The sequence below is a fragment of the Salvelinus sp. IW2-2015 genome, unplaced genomic scaffold (genome assembly GCF_002910315.2).
Source record: "Salvelinus sp. IW2-2015 unplaced genomic scaffold, ASM291031v2 Un_scaffold2490, whole genome shotgun sequence".
NCBI classification, from domain to species: Eukaryota; Metazoa; Chordata; class Actinopteri; order Salmoniformes; family Salmonidae; genus Salvelinus; species Salvelinus sp. IW2-2015.
This window is the reverse complement of record NW_019943807.1, coordinates 25293-43674: the sequence shown is the minus strand read 5'-3', so window position 1 is coordinate 43674 and position 18382 is coordinate 25293. Positions and strand designations below refer to the sequence as shown.

The window sequence follows — 18382 nt, the reverse complement described above, 5'->3', positions numbered from 1 at the left end:
GAGACCTCCATGTCATTGAGGTATTAACAGACACCACCTCCATGTCATGAGGTATTAACAGACACCACCTCCATGTCATGAGGTTATACAGACAACACTTTCCATTGTCATGAGGTATTAACAGACACCACTCCATGTCATGAGGTATTAACAGACACCACTCTCATGTCATGAGGTATTAACAGACATCACCTCTATGTCATGAGGTATTAACAGACACACCTCCATGTCATGAGGTATTAACAGACACCACCTCCATGTCATGAGGTATTAACAGACACCACCTCTCATGCATTGTCTGTTAATACCTCATGACATGGAGGTGGTGTCTGTTAATACCTCATGACATGGAGGTCTCTCTGTTATGACATGGAGGTCTCTCTGTTATGACATGGAGGTCTCTCTGTTAAGACATGGAGGTATTTGATGAAATCAAAGAACAGAACCCGGGTGTTGAATTTCCAAGAGGCTAATCGCTTTAGCCAGCTAATGTGACACTTGTCCAGTTGTATGTTAGCAGTCTTAAACTGAGCAGTAGATGGTAGTGCAAGCTGCAGTGAGTGGGTACGCACGTGTGCACTTTCAAGTCATAGGACTGACATCCCAGCAAACCGGGAACATTCCCAGAACATAAGCTAAGATTCCCATTAAGTTCTACTCAGGGCTTTTTATTTAACATTAGGATGATAACGTCCACAAAACKTTAAGAGAATGTGTTTGATAACAAAATATTTTTTATATTTAAAAGTTTTCCAGGTAATGTAATAACACAATGTACCAGTAATGTGATGATTATAATGTTTGTATAAAACATTCGCCTGATGTTGCAAGAACATTCCTATAAGACATTTAATCTGTTCTTMAAAAAGTTCCCAGAATGTTTCATTAGGTTGTGGGAACAGTGTGGTAAGGACCATGTGGGGACATGACAAAAGATATGTTCCCAAAACACAAAAACTGTKKAGTTGTGTGYATGATTCTACAACGTTTCTTTTAGGGTGCAAAAAACATGTGCAAACCACAATTTGGGAATAATAACTGTCATAGACAATATTATGACACACCTGCTCATTCAAGGGTTTTTCTTTATTATTTACTATTTTAATAGTGAAGAAATCAAAACTATTAAATAACGCATATGTAATCATGTAGTTAGCAAAAAAGTGTTAAACATATCWAAATATATTTTAAATTCTTCAAAGTAGCCACCCTTTGCCTTGATGACAGCTTGGCCCAAGCAAGTCTCTTCCTCTTATTGGCGTCCTTTAGTAGTGGTTTCTTTGCAGCAATTCGACCATGAAGGACTGACATTGTATTTGACCAAATAGGGCTATCTTCTGTATACCACCCCTACCTCACAACACAACTGATTGGTTCAAATGCATTAAGAAGGAAAGAAATTCCACAAATTAACTTTTAATAAGGCACACCTGTTAATTGAAATGCATTCCAGGTGACTACCTCATGAAGCTGGTTGAGAGAATGCCAAGATTGTGCAAAGCTGTCATCAAGGCAAAGGGTAGCTACATTGAAGAATCTCAAATATAAAATTATTTTTGATTTGTTTAACACTTTTTTGGTTACTACATGATTCCATATGTGTTATTTCATAGTTTTGATGTCTTCACTATTATTCTACAATGTAGAAAATAGTAAAAAATWAAGAAAAAACCCTTGAATGAGTAGGTGTGTCCACACTTTTGACTGGTACTGTATGAATAGCTGCTTGTAGGAACTGACCTTTCGAAAGCGGAGTCTGTTAATTTRTTTGCAATACTACCTAGGTATTGGACAGTGGGATGGGTAAAGGTGTTGATGGGCAGGTGACGTGACCAATGGCTGGCCTATTGGGTGTGTTCTAAATGTATGTCACGGCTGCAGGAGATCAGACCTGCCTGGACACTTTGGGGATGAATGACCAGTACATGTTCAAAAGTAATGCACGCACATCCAGCAATTTTCCAGGTACAGGATTCAAAAGATTATATAATAGAAAATAAATCAATTGAACAGGGCGAAAAATTTCACAGAAATAAAGTATATGGGAGTGTGTGTGGGTATCTATTTATTTTCTTTGAACAGTGCATGCAATGGACACAGTACCGTGTGATTAGAATGGCCGTGTCCACGGAGGGTAAGTCCTCCCTCCACCGAGTGCTAAAGTCTGACATCACGCTCTTCTTCCCATACTCCTCCTGCTGCCAACGACAGAAACTCTCCAGCATCTTCTCACCATGGTGACCAATGTACATGTCTGACTGGCCATAGACAGACCAGACAGACAGACAGGACAGACAGACCGGACACGAGACAGACAGACAGACAGACATGAACAAGAACAGCAGACAGACAGACAGACAGACCAGAGAGAGATGAGAGAGAGAGAGAGAAGAAAGAAAGAGAAGAGAAGGACGGAGGAGAAAGGAGGAGGGGAAGCGGAACAGAAGAGAGAAAGAGAGAGGAGAGAGAGAGAGAGAGAGAGAGAGAGAGAGAGAGAAGAGAGAGAAGAGAGAAGAGACGAGAGAGAGAGAGAGAGGAGAGAGAAGAAAGATGAGAGAGCGAGAGAGAGAAGAGAGAGCAGAGAGGAGAAGAGAGATGAAGAGAGAGGAGAGAGGAGAGAGAGAGGAGGGAAAGAGAGGAGAGAGATGAGGAGAGAGAAGAGGACGAGAGAGAGAGAGAGATAGAGATGAGAGAGACAGAGAGAGAGGCAGCAGAGAAAAGAGAGAGAGAGAGAGGGAGAAAGAGAGAGAGAGAGAGCGAGAGAGATAGGTAGACATTTTATTCATTGTTTTGACCTGACATAAGGTTCTATGACTGCTTATGATGTATTCATGACATGACATTGGAAATAAAATCAACCTTGTTGTAGAATATAGACGTGAAGTTATTCTAAGTTACTCTACTTGTAGTGTTATGTCTCATACTGTAAATCAAATCAAATCAAATGTATTTATATAGCCCTTCGTACATCAGCTAATATCATATTATATTAGTATAATATACTGTACAGTTGAAGTAGTTTCTTACTGGTGTTTCGTGAAGCAACACAAGTTTAGTCAATCGGATATTAATCTGTATTCCCAGGCTCTTGTGTTGAAACAAGTTGAAAACCTGCAAAAAGGGAATGGATATTATTTAAAACCCTTGTAATAATAACACAGCAACAAAAGTTGGCCACATCTATCTGATCAACAGAGCAGGTTAGCCCAATCTACCCAATCAGAAGAGACGTAGTTGGCCACATCTATCCAATCAACAGAGCTAGTTAGCCCAATCTACCCAATCAGAAGAGACGTAGTTGGTCACATCTATCCGATCAACAGAGCTGATATCGCTGTATAGCAACAACATAACTATCCCATCCTTTCAGTTGTATTCAAGTGCCTAGGGTTTTAGAGGTTGTTTCTGGACACGGCCAAGGAAGTACAGGGGGATAGAAGTAGGGTTAGGGCAGCGGTGTCAAACTCATCTTGTCCCGGGGGGGGCCACATTCCGTCTTCAACTAATGTGTCCTCTATCCATCYTTTTTMGGGGSAATTGTCTATGCTCCCTGACTGTCTAGCTMTCATTTGGGTGATTATTAGCTGGACAAAGCCAAAATACTGTATGAATGTAGGTCCGTGATCATTTATACACACTTTCCATTTGGTTTTTAGTTATTTTACTCAAACCACCCGCGGYCTGWATGTTTGASACCCATGGTTTAAGGGGTAGGAAGGAAGGGTTGTTTCTGGACAGGACCAGAGAACAGATACATAGATACCCATAGATATCTTATTACATGATTCTATATGTATAGTACAATATATTCATAGTAGGTTCTATGTAAGTCTATACACATACCATATTCATGATGGTGAGGATGAATCGTTTGGCTGCCTCTGAGCCGTGGTAGCTGACCATGGCTGGGTCGGCCACCACCACAGTCTCCACGTTGTACTCGTGGAGTAGTTTATACGAGTACCGTTTCCCTCTGCCTCCCTCAGACGGTTTCCTGGTCTTACTCTTCTGTCTTTCTGTAAATAAACAGAGAAAAATGGCAACGCTTATTGTGACGCTTCTCATAACGCCCTGTAGTCAAATTGTGGTTGTTGACGTAGGCATTACATAAATGCTTGTGTACTGCTCATGAATGTGTTARGTGTGGCTGATGAATGTGTTACGGAGTCCTTTTAATGTGTTATGTAGTCCTTATGAATGTGTTATGGAGTCCTTATGAATGTGTTATGTAATCCTTATGAATGTGTTATGGAGTCCGTATGAATGTGTTATGGAGTCCTTATGAATGTGTTATGGAGTCCGTATGAATGTGTTATGGAGTCCTTATGAATGTGTTATGGAGTCCTTTTAATGTGTTATGGAGTCCTTTTAATGTGTTATGTAGTCCTTTTAATGTGTTATGTAGTCCTTATGAATGTGTTATGGAGTTCTTATGAATGTGTTATGGAGTCCTTTTAATGTGTTATGGAGTCCTTATGAACGTGTTATGGAGTCCTTATGAATGTGTTATGGAGTCCTTATGAATGTGTTATGGAGTCCTTATGAATGTGTTATGGAGTCCTTATGAATGTGTTATGGAGTCCTTATGAATGTGTTATGGAGTCCTTATGTAATTCCTATTCAAATAGTGTTAGCCCATGTAGTTACTAGAGTATAACCAGAGTGTAACTAGTCAGTATAACATGGTAACTAGTATAACCAGAGTGTAACTAGTCAGTAACATGGTAACTAGTATAATCATAGTGTAACTAGTCACTATAACAAAGGAACACAGAACAATGGGTGAATTTTTGTCAAATGAAACTGGTCAGATTCTGTTTCAAATCAGTTACAAGTGTATTGACACTGTAGTTCCATGTAACTCCATGTAACTGTCTGGTATCTGTAACTGAAACGTACGCCCATACACATGAAAACGTGGTCAGTTATATAGTGACTTTATTGGTCAGCACACACTTATTTTGAAAATGGGTAGTAGACAGAAAGTCCACACACATTGACCTCATCTGGAGTGGATTTCCTTGATCCAAAGCAGATTGGTTAAGACCTCGTAATGAAAATCCTTCTTGGTTTCTAGTCCGCTTTGCGAGAGCTCGAGGTTTAACACTGATGTGGAGATAACCCTGCGCTTATTCAAGGTGAGAACTAGGAACGATAGAACGATGAACGTCTTACGACCGGCGCCACTATGGTTGAACCTGAGAGATACTGTAGGTCTACGTGTGACAGTTATGTTGAGTTGCGGGTGACTGTTTTTATATGTTCACATCTTTTCTGGGTTTAAAGAGATCTCAGAAGTCCAATCTGGCGAGCAGAGAAAACGTCTTCGTCTACACACCAGTGAGTTCTCTTGCTCGCTGTACATAAATCAGACATGGATCTCTCAATAAGCTGAGGCATGAGCTTTACCCATGGAGCCTTAGCATGCAAGAGGACYAACGCCAGTGTGGAAGCTATTACTTTCTGACATTGAGATGTACAAATCAAAATGTAGGGTTGATGAACAGCATAGGTGGAAATGCCTRAGGATGACAGGATCATTTTCAAATCGCGAGGTAGAAAATATGAGGTGGATAACAACCTACGGGGTGAGAATGTGTCACTGGGCCTTTGTGAAGAACATGGTTTGTTGACACTGTTGCATCATGCTTAAAGGTAAGGTATGGCTGGTCAGTAAATTAACGTTAAATATCTCTACCTACAATATATTAATTTACTGACCAGTTATACCAGACAAACATGTTTTACAAGGCCCATTATTATTAGTATTATCATTACTTAAAGAGACAGAAAAATATAACTTCAAAATACATCTGTGTACTTGTAGATCTTTCATAGAAGTAGGAATACTAGAATGGACATGAACTATGATTTGACAGTATAAAAGATCATTTTGGTAAAGAAGTTGGTCAACCARGGTCAGCCAGTGATGTGATAAGATATTACAGTATGTTAAAACAATGYATCTGCACAGTATGTTTATTAGCMAGCTAGCCAACGAGTTTTAGTGGAATGATTCCATCAAATTACTTCAAATTAACTTCCAATATACCAACATTCCATACAAACAATGTAGTCAATACACAGCCATACACTGGCTTAAGTCCGTTGATGATAGGACTTAGACAAGTTGTAAATGCAGCCAAGTACTGATATTGAATCATATTATATTTTAGAGGCTATTTATACAGAACATTTGTATAAATCCTGTCTAAACTGTATTTATAATTATAAGACATATTTTGGTTTGACAATATTTCTATTACACAATTTCTGCTATATCACATGCTTTACTTTTATTTCCCTGCATAACTGAAAGGAGGAAATGCATCACCGTACCAGGCGGTGATACAACCCGGGCAGGATGCTCTRGATGGTGCATCTSTAGAAGTTTTGTGAGGMTCTTTTCTTCACCACACTGTCTATTTGGATGGACCATTTCAGGTTGTCAATGATCTGTACTCCGATGAGCTTTTCACCTTCTCCACTGCGGCCTCGTCGATGTGGATGGGGGCATGTTTCTCTCTGCTCTCTCCTGAAGTCCATGATCGGCTCCTTCATTTTGTTGGTAAATCGGGCCTACCACTGTTGTTTCGTCTGCAAACTTGATGATTAAGTTGGAGACGTGCGTGGTCACACAGTCATGAGTGAACAGGGTGTACAGGAGGGGGTTGAGCACCACCCTTGTGGGTCCCCCGTGTTGAAGATCAGCATAGCGGAGGTGTTGTTGCCTACCTTCACCACCTGGGGTCGGCTCATCAGGAGGCCCAGGACCCAGTTGCACAGGGTGGGGTTCAGACCCAGGGSCCAGAGCTTAGTGATGAGCTTGAGCTGTAGTCGATGAACAGCATTCTTACATAGGTATTCCTCTTGTCCAGATGGGATAGGGAAGTGTGCAGTGCGATGGCGATTGCGATTGCGTTATRKGTGGATCTGTTAGGGCGGTATGCAAATTGTAGTGGGTCTAGGGTGTCAAGTAAGGTGGAGGTGATATGATCCTTAACTAGCCTCTCAAAGCACTTCATGATGACAGAAGTGAATGCTACGTAGCGATAGTATTTAGTTCAGTTACCTTTGTCTTCTTGGGTACAGGAACAATGGTGGACATCTTGAAGCAAGTGGGAACAACAGACTGGGATAGGGAGAGACTGAATATGTTATTTTTACCGGAGAGTTCTTTCTTCCTGTCCGGGCAATGTATAGAGAACGCTSCTGGCTGTATGGACGGYGACAGTATATCCAGAGAGATCCATGATTGCATGAAACAAAGTATGTTACAGTCCCTGATGTCTCTCTGGAAGGAGATCCTCGCCCTGAGCTCGCCTACTTTATTGTCCAGGGACTGCACATTAGTGAGTAATATACTCGAAAATGGTGGATGGTATGCACGCCTCCTAAGTCGGACTAAAAGCACACTCCGAATTCCTCTTCTCCATCGACGGCGTCTTGTAGCAACCCCTGGGATCAGTGGAATTGCCTCAGGGGGTACAAACAAAGGATACAATTGTGGAAAGAGTKATTTCTGGTCGAAATGCTGGTGAGTGACTGCCAATCTAATATCCTAATAAGTTATTTTCAGCAAGAAACAATCTGAGCAAATAATGTAATAAATAACCCCCCAAAAAATATATATGGCAAAGTTGGCTAGGAGCGAGGAACAGGGGAACCATGTCTGTCGGTACCATCTTGTCATCTTGTGGGCAACCAATCACAGTGCACCAATGGATAGCAACTGTCATTGAGTCCGACACCTCGGACAAGCTCACGTTTAAAACGCATGAAAGCCAMTCAGGGCTATGTCAAGAGCTGTGCTTAATGGCTAAATCATTTAATAGTGCACCAGGAGTACTTGCTACTGTGATTGCTGAAATGCAGAGCCTGTTGATGGAGTATTTTTTTTWATCCAAAATTATATTTTTGTTACATTGTTTGCTAACTCAGCTGGTTAGCTAGCTCTCTCAGTCTCATTGACTACCAAACATTGCTAATGCTAGCTAGCCACTTAATATAATTTTTTTTCAAAAAAATTTATGTAAGCTAGCTAAGTTAGCAATGCTATGAATACAACTCCCATCTGCAGTCGACATCCGGATACGATTTGAACGCTCCAAAAGTGGTTATAGCTTTGACTGCATGTTTACAGTGWATTCTGAGCCCTTCACTGTTGCTAGCTACACTACATAAATCATTTTACCATCTTCCTGTGATGCAATTGCAATGACAGTCCACCACAACATACGCAAGTTTCCTGATTAGCAAGGGGTAGTCTGTGTTTAATTTCATTGTGTATTAGAACATATATGTACATATTCTTATTCATTCCTTTACACTTGTGTGTATAAGGTAGTTGTTGTGAAATTGTTAGATTACTTGTTAGATATTACTGCATGGTCGGAACTAGAAGCACAAGCATTTTGCTACACTCGCATTAACATCTGCTAACCATGTGTATGTAACCAATAAAATTTGATTTGATTTTGATTTGAGAAACACAGTTTGAGATCATTGTGAGGGGATTTCGCTAGTGGTTGAATGGGGAATTTTGCAACAGTTTGCAACAGTTTCCAAGGGGGGCGGGCCTTAGCGAAGGGTCAATTAGACTGGTTTGGAAATCTCCTTGGCCAAAATGGCTGCCATTATCACACRATTCTGGAACTTTGAGGATTTATTTATGACATAGAGTAGTGAACTTCATGTAGTTAAACTAGTATTTTAACTACATTTTGCAGTAGCTTGGTGGTAGTTGAACTAAATTCAAATCTAGGTAGTGTTTACAGTAGTTAATTACTTTTTTTTGGCCATGTAGTGGTGTAGCTAACTACTGGAAGTACATACAATTTTCTTTGCAAAAATATAATAAAATATGGGTGAAGTAGGCAAGAATTTCCTTTCTGTTTTGGCATCAGACCTGCCTTATTCTCACTTGAAACATAGTTGTTGTGTTTACTAGGCTAAGTTACACATTCTGTTAACATCTGACTCCAGATTGATCTCTTCTTGCAATTTGTAGTCTACAATATTTCAGATTTAGAAATGTAATTTTTCACAAAGTAGATTGGATGTAGTGAACATATTTTTCAAAGTAACTTTAGTTAAGTAAACTATATATTTATTAAGGGTAGCTTTAGTGTAGCGTAACTTCTTTCAGTGTGAAGTAATTGGTAGCTGTCACGCTGTCACGTAAATTATGTCTACCTTCAACGCTGCGCTTTGGTCCAATCCCTACGACCGTTACAGTAGCGTGTTAAACTGCATTTTTAGAGTACTGCATAGCCCCTAAAGTAATTTAATAGGATCTCTGTGGGATCTTCATAACAGGCAGCGTAGACCAATAATCCCTAAACCAATTTTAAACCAAACTAAAACTTAACCTAAAACWTAAAAAGTGCACTATCCCTTTAATAACTTCAGTGTTCCGAAAGGGGAACATCTTCATCAATAATGTGTCTGCAGCACAAGATGGAGAAAGTCCACCTGGAATGACTCCACAGTAGTTGCCGCTTGTCTGTTTGTCTGTCGTCTGCTTGTCTGTCTGTCTCTCCTCGGTGGTGGAGCGCTTCCTCCTGGTCACCCGGTGGGCCTGTCCCGRGACGGCCAGCGTTCTATTGACAGGCTCGATGTAGAGGAAGTCTCCATTGAGTTGAATGAAGCCCATCTGCAAAAAATGGACAAGACAAGACAGAGATCATGGCTTGCACTCAAACCGCATTTTTTCCCCTGCCCATCTGATGACAGRGCAATCCAGCTTAAACTTCGCCCACTGACAAAGGAGGGGAGATATTGTAGGAGAGCACAGCAGCATATCAATCGAGGCATAAAAAATACATTTACATTTTAGCAGACACCTATCCAGAGCAACTTACTGGCCCACCATGGGAAACGAACCCAAAACCGTGGAGTTGCAACCATCATCTTCTATCAACTGAGACACATGGGGACGCACAATAGGTGCTGATTTGTGTCTGGGGTGAAAAATGACTTCAAACTGTACAGTAGAGCCATGAGGTTTTCATGYCGGTAAAGCCRCTTTCTCTCTCTCTCTCTCCCTAATTACATCTAAGAGAACACCTGGCTTAATTATGAATGAGAGATGAACGTACAGCAACAAACGCAGATTACATTGAATGCAAGACCTAAACATTTCAGTCACTCATCACTTGAGCCCGCTGTGTTGTCGCTGTCCTGACCATGTCATCAGCCTGATATACACTGACATTAAAATAAGGAAGCTGACAGCCTGACGTCAGTGCATGTCAAACAATACAACACACTGCACTGCGTTTGTCCTTCTCAGTACGTTCACAGCGTCTCTCTCTGAGCAATAAGGAGCAGCATTCTCATTGGTCGGTGTGAACGCTAGTCAGGTTTCCCACTTCCGTGCAGAGCTTGAAGTGGTTGTGGCATTTCTCTGAACCTTCCGGCTAAACACACTACACAGAACCCCAGAACCCCGGAACCCCAGAACCCCYGAACCCCAGCCCTGAAGGCTTGGAGGTATGCCATGCGGCCGAGACGTCTACAACTAGGGGAACTTTACATTACAGGTCAGTTAGTCCAAATAACAAAGCCCTGCTTACACGCTCCCCGCCACACATCACTAGACGCTCCCCACTGACCATAAAGAGCTCCTCACTAACTAAAGCTCCCTACTACCTAGGCTCTTCACTAACTAAAAGCTCCCCACCCACTAGAGCTCCTCACTTCCTAGAGCTCCCCACTAACCTTAGAGCTCCCACTTCTAGACCTCTCCACACTACCATAGAGCTCCCCATCTACCTTAGACCTCCCCCACTACCTAGACTCCACGTATTAGGGCTACCACTAGCCTAGAGCCTCCTCCTAAGCTAAAGTCCCACCACTAGAGCCCCCACTACCTATGGAGCTTCGCCACCACCTAGAGCTCTGCCACTTCCTAGAACCTCGCCACTACCTAGAGCTCCCCACTACCTAGAGTCCCCACTTCCTAGAGCTCACCCACTACATAGAGCTCCCCGACTCCTAGAGCGATCCCCAACATAGAGCTCCCACTACCTAGAGCCCCCACTTACTACCAACACAGGTCACTAGCCCCAAGCTAAGCCCCCCACTACCTCTCCTACCAGAGCTCCCAACTACCTCACACCACCTAGAATTCCCCACTACTCACCACTACTAGAGCTCCCGACTACCAAGAGCTCCCCACTACCTAGAGCTCATCACTACCTCCCCACTACTAGAGCCCCACTTAAACTAAAGCGTCCCCACCACTCTAGAAGCTCCGCTCACTCACTTAGAGCTCCCCACAACTTAGAGCTCCCCACTACCTTAGACTCCTCATCTACTTAAAAGCTCCCCCACTACCTAGAACTCCCCACTTCCTAGAGCTCACCACCACCTAGAGCTCCCCCACACTAGAGCTCTAGACTGACCTAGGAGCTCCCCACTACTAGAGCTCCCCACCTACCCAAGACCTCCTCACTAAACTTAAAGCTCCCCACTTCTAAGACGCTTCCCACCACCACGAGCTCCTCACTAACTAAAGCTCCCACTACCCCTAGAGCTCCCTACTCCCTCCCCAACTACCTAGAAGTTCCCCTACTGACCTCTCCCCACTACCTCCCCACTACCTAGGAGCCCCCACTCCTCCCCATACTAGAGTTCGCCCACTACCTTCCCCACTACCTAGCAGTCTCGCCACTTCCCTCCCACTTACCTAGAGTTCCCCCACTACCGATCCCCACTCCGTAGAGTTCCCCACTAGCCTAGTAACTGCCCCACTGACCCCTAGAGCTCCCACTACCTTCCCACTCCCGGAGTTCCCACTACCTAGAGCTCCCCCACTACCTAGACTCCCCACTACCTAAGAACGTCCCGCCACTACTCCCCACTACTCTAGAGTTCCCCACTACCTAGCAGCTCCCCACTACCTAGAGGCTCCTACTACCGTCCCCACTACCTAGAGTTCCCCACTACCTAAGAAGCTCCCCACTACCTGTTCCCCAACTCCCTATGAGCTCCCCCACTACCTCACCACCAACTAGAACTGTCGCCCACTAACTCACCACTACTAGAGCCGCGTCACTCCGACCTCCAAGACTACCCATCAAAACTAGAGCGCAATACTACCGTCCCCTACTACCTAGAGCCCACCCACACTGAACCTAAGAGCTCCCCACCACCTAGGAGCCTCCCCACCTTACTAGAGCTCCCACTAAACTTAGAGCTCCCCCACTCACCTAGAGCGATCCTCACTCCTTAACTCTACGTAGACTCCCCACTCTCCTAAGAGGCTCACCACGCACCTACGCTCCCACCTACCTTAAGCGAGCTCAGCCCCTGCTAAGCCTCCCTTAACCATAACCTCCCCACCACCAAAGACTCCTACTAACTAAAGCTCCCCACTTCTAAGCTCCACCACGCCCCAGAGCTCTCCACTAACTAAAGCTGCTCCACTGACTCAGAGCTCCCGTCCTCCAGCTACCTGAGTTCCCACTATGCCCCCCACCTCACTACCTCCCACACTACTAGAGTCCCCACTCCCTCCCCTCTACCTAAGTCTCACCCTCCCTCCTGCGCCTACACCGAGCTCCCGCCTCGCCTCGCACACTACAGAGTTTCCCCCACTAACTCCCCACTCCCTAGAGTTTCCCCACTACATGCTCCCTGAGTAACCCACTACTCCCACGCCTGAGTCCCTCACTCCGAGCTCTGCCACCACTACCTAAATCCCACTCTGAGCCTCCACACTATCCACTAGAGCTCCCCACTACCTAGACTCCCCACTTACCTAGAAAACTCCCTACTACCTCCCGACTCACGCTAGCAGTTCGCCACCTACCTAGAGCTCCCCACTTGACCTATCTCCCTGCACTACCTACGAGCTCCCACTACCTCGTCGCTCCATACCCCCAACTCCTAGACATCCCACTTACCCTCTACTAACATCCCCTACTAACCTAACGCTGCCTCACCGAACTACCAAGCGAGCTCCCAACACTCCCTATGAGCGCATCTGACTCACCTCCCAACTACCTAGAGCTCTCCCACTATAACTAGCTCCCCACCGACCTAAGAGCTCCCCACCTATTTAGCTCAACTCCACAAACTTAGAGCTTCCACTACCTAGAGCTCCTCGACTACTCTCAAAGACGCTCCCGACTACCTAGACTCCCCCTTGCCTAGAGCTCACTCACCACTCGCTCCCAATTAGAGCTCATGCCGCCCTACGTAAGAGCTCACGCAGCTTACCTGAAGAGCTTCCCCACATACACTCAAGACCTCCTCACTAACTTAAAGCTCCCAACTTCCTTAGAGCTCACACCCACCACCAAGAGGTCTCCTCACTGAACTAAAGCTCCCCAACTTCCTAGATCCCCCTTACTCCTTCCCACTCCTCAGAGTCCCCACTCCCACACGTCCCACTACCTAGCTCCCCGCCCCCCACTACCGCTACGAGTCCCCTACTCCCTGCACTACGAGAGCTTCCATACCCCACTCTACCCCCCCTCCCTATACCTAGAGTTCCCCACTACGTCTCCCACTCCCTAGAGTTTCCCCACTATCCTAGAACTCCCACACTACCTAGAAGCCTCCCCACTCTACCTCCACTCCTGAGATTCTCCCCACTTATCCTAGAGCCTCCCCACTTACCGAGAAGCCCCCAACTAACCTAGAATCCCCACGACTCTCCCACTTACCTAGACGTTCCCCACTAACCATAGAGCTCCCCACACCTAAGGCTCCGCTAACTACCTCCCCACTACCTAGAGTTCCGCACTACCCTAGCTCCCCACTACCTTCCCACTCAGCTCCACTACGACACAGCTAATCCCCTAACTACTCACACCTGGAGCTACCGGATACCCAAGGCTTCCCCACTACCTAAGAGCGCGTCACTACCCCACCTACACCCCCCACACCCCCCCTGATTACTACCCCAGACTCCCCAACCCTTAAGCGCATGCAACAATACCAACATCCCTTCACTAACTAGAGCTTTCACCCCCTCCAACAACCCCCCCCCCCCCCCCCCGCCACCTCCGCACTTCCTCCCTCCTCCTACCCAACTCCCCACAACTTAGCAGCTCCCACTAAGCCAAAAAGTCCACACACACCCAAAAACCACCAAGTCCACACCTTGACGTCCTCCTACTCTAAGCCTACCATCAAAGATCCCACCTACCTAAACTCCCCACTTCCTAAGCTCACAACCACCTTAGAGCTCCCCACTACTTAGAGCTCAGCACTACCTAGAGCTTCCCACTACCTATAGCTCCAACAGCCTCCACACGGGACCACTCCCACTCGCTCTGCTACTACAAGTCCTGCCACCACACTTCCAGAGCTCCCACTAAGAGTTCCCTCACTCATAGCCCCCCACTACCTAGAGGTTCCCCACTATTCCCTACCCCCCTCACTCAGAGTGCCCCCTACCACTCCCCCCTACCTAGAGTGCCCCTCCTCCTCCCGCAGCTTACCTAGAGCTCCCACACACTCTGCTCTAACTCCCTCCCCACCATAGACGTTCCCCCACTAACTCCCCACTCCTAGAGTTCCCCACTACCTAGAAACTCCCCATAACTAGAGCCCCCACTCTACCTTCCACTTGCCGCTGGAGTTCCCGCACCTACCTAGAGCTCCCTCACACACTAGAACTCTCCCACTACCGTAGAATGCCCCTCACTACTCTCCCCTACTAGAGTTCCCCGACACCTAAGAGCTGCCCCACTACCTAGAGCTTCCCTAGCTACCTCCCCACTACCTAGATTCCACTCACTACCTACGAGCCCCACTCACCTCCACTCCCTAGAGTCCCCACTACCTATGAGCTCCCCACTACCTAGACCTCCCACTACTCCCCACTACCTAGAGTTCCCCTCACTACTAGATGCGTCCCACTACCTCCCCACTACCTCCCCACTACCTAGAGTTCCCCACTACCTCCCCACTACCTAGAGTTCCCCCACTACCTAGAACTGCCCACTAACCTCCCACTACCCTAGAGCTCCCCACTAGCCTTAGAGTTGTCCCCACTACCATCGCGCACTACCTAGAGTTCCTCTCACTACCTATAGACTCCCCACTACCTGTAGAGTTCCCCACTACCTAGATTCCCTGCCACTACTCCCCATACCTAGAGCCTTCCAGTACCATCGCCCACTACCTAGAACTCCCACTAACCTAGAGCCCCCACTCAACTTCCACTCCGCTAGATTCCCCAACTACCTAGGGCGCGAGCTCCCCACTACCGTAGAAGCTCCCTACTACTCCCTACCTAGAGTTCCCCTAACCATAGAGCTCCCCACTGACCCCACTACTGCCACACTAGAGCTCCCCACTACCCCCACTACCTAGAGTTCCCCACTACCTAGAGCTCCCCACTCTCCCACTCACTATGAGTTCTAGCCTCCCACTACCTAGAAGCCCCTACTACCTCCCACTACCTAAGTCCCCCATACCTCTAAGCGCCCCACTACCTCCCCACTACCTCCCACTACCTAGAGTTCCCAGCACTAACCGTCCCCACTACCTAGAGATTTCCCCCACTAACCTAGAACTTCCCACTACCTCCCCACTAACCCTAGAGCTTCCCCATACTAGAGTTCCCCCACACCTCCCCTACCTAGAGTCCCCACTACCTAGAGAGCTCCCCACTACCTAGAGTTCCCGCCTACTAGAGTTCCCGCTCCCTACCTCCCCAACTACCTAGCAACTTCCCACTACTCTCCACTAACCTAAACTCCTGCACTACCTAGATGCCACACTAATCTTCCCATCTGGCCCTAGAGTTCCGCCACACTACCTAGACTCCCCACTACCTATGAGCTCCCTAACTACACCGTCCCCCACTACCTAAGTTCCCCCACTACCTAGAGCCCCACACTCTCCCACTTACCTCCCACGACCTAAGTCCCACTACCTCTCCCACTACCTTAGAGTTCCCCACTACTTAGAGCTCCCCACTTTCACCCACTACCTAGAGTTTCCCCCACTACCTGAACTTCCCACTACCTCCCAACTGACGTAGAGCTCCCCACTACCTAGAGTTCCCCCACTACTCCCACTACCTAGAGTCCCCACTACCTAGAGCTCCCCACTACCTAGAGTTCCCCACTTACCAAGTTCCACTACCTCCTCCCACTACCTAGAACTTCCCATACCTCCCCACTACCTAGAGCTCCATTACCCCCACTACCTAGAGTTCCCACTACCTCCACTACTACGAAGCTCGCCATTACGCTCCCACTACCTCCCACTACTAACGCTCCCCATTACCTCCACTACCTAGAGTTCCCCCACTACCATTCCCAACTACCTAGAGTGTCCCCACATACCTCCCCACTAGACCGTAGAATGTCCCCCAGTTTATACCTCCCCCCACGTTACCTAGAGTTCCCCCACTACCTCCCACTACGCATAAGACTCCCCATTACCGTCCCCACTACCTAGAGTTTCCCCCACTACTCCCACTACCGGTACGAGCTCCTCCTTACCTCCCAACTAACCTAGAGCTCCCATTACCTCCCCACTACCGTAGAGCTCCCCACTCTCCCATACTATAGTTCCCCACTACCTTAAACTTGCCCACTACCTCCCCACTACCTAGAGCTCAACCATACTAGATGGTTCCCTCCAGCTACCTAGAACTTCCCGACTACCTCCCCACTACCTAGACTCCCCAACTACCTAGAGTTCCCCACTACCGTAGCTCCCACAATACCTCCTCACTACCGTAGAGTTCCCCCACTAACCTCCTCACCACTACCTGAGTCCCTCACTACCTAGAGCTCCCCACTACCGTAGATTCCCACACCTAGAGTGCTCCTCCATCTACCTCCCAACTATCTAGAACTTCTCACTACCTCCCCATCTACCTAGAGTTCCCAACATACTCCCCACTAGAAGTTCCAATCCCACCAGAGTTTCCCCCACTACCTCCCCACTACCTAGAGTCCCCCGCACCTACTCCTAGAGTTCAGCAGCCGAGTCCCCACTAACCCTCCCACTACCTAGAGTTCCCCATACCGTAGAGCTCCCCTACCTAGAGCTCCCCACTACGGTAGAGTCTTCCCCACTACCTAAGAGCTCCCCACGACCTCCCCACTAACGCTAGATTCCCCACTACTCCCCGACTTACCGTCCCCAAACCTGTAGAGCCCCCAGTGCTCTCATTGCAGGCTCCATAACCTCAAACTGTCCGTACAGTTGGGGCTATTCCCCTTGGGGCTATTCTCCAAACGTGGTGAAAACATGACGAGGAACAAACCCCCGGAGGGATTACCTGATGTTTGGATAGAAGGAGGAGGGTCAGGAGGGTTAGTGTTGCAGGAGGGGAGTGAAGGGAGAGGATAGGCCGATGATGAAGGCATATTTGGTTTGGGTTCATTTAGGTTTGATGATTTGTGCAGACTAAACAAGCCACCGGCGTTGCCTGATCAAAAGAAAGTGGGCTGACGAGGAGAAAATTGCTGCCCAATGTGGGCAGAGATAGACCGAGGGTAAGGCATGACCACTTCAAGCCTTACTGACCCCAGTCTCAGAGATCCCAGACCTAGGGCAACAGCACTAGGTCTGGGAATCATGCCAGTCAGTGGTTTTAAGCTTGTAACTCTAATGTCATGGCGCATGCAAACCACTAACTAGCGAAACACACTCATTGAAAATATCCTCTGCGASCTCCATCTWGCTAGCTAGCGGGAATGTTTACGGCAGGATATGAAGGGATAGGTCTCTAACGTAGTTCCACCTCTTCTTCTCTATTCCAACTGACGAAGATACTTATACAGGCACTTCAACAGGTACTTGTACAGACGTGTATGCTGGAACATTGGTACATTGTGGGAGGCAACGCGTCTGTGTATTGAGACTACACTGACCCCTCAAAAACAGGTCTGAGGATGGTTTTACTGACCTATGTTGACCACCTTTCATTTCAAAAGGACTTTTCACATCATCAAGGCATCAGTGTGGAGTCCAGCAAGAACATAGCAGAACAACAACATGACCAATGGAGTTTGACTTCTGCACTAGCGTTAACTATTTCATTCTTTATCAACCAATTTCTCCTTCTCACTCCAGTTATCCCTCCTCGCAGTTCTGACATTGCTACTGTTGCAGTGTTATGGCTATGTAATTACACCAAATACAAGGGCTTTAGGGTCGAGGTCGATCCGTTTACGGCCTGTCAATCCACCCCGCCAACTCCATCCTTTTGTGCAATTTGAGCCATGACCAACTCTGCTATTGTCAATCAAACATTATTAGAACCTAATTGCCCAATAGACATACAGGACACAACATGTCAAATTGTCCTCTTGAAGTTGTAGACACTATGAAACAACATGTATCAGTGCAGAAAGAGAGAGAGAGAGAGAGAGAGAGAGAGAGAGAGAGAGAGAGAGAG

The 18382-nt window shown here is 46.6% G+C and overlaps 1 pseudogene; it reads right to left on the bottom strand.

The window, feature by feature from the left end:
- LOC112074087 (A disintegrin and metalloproteinase with thrombospondin motifs 19-like) overlaps window positions 1–18382 on the bottom strand; it is an 80532-nt pseudogene that overhangs the window by 51501 nt on the left and 10649 nt on the right.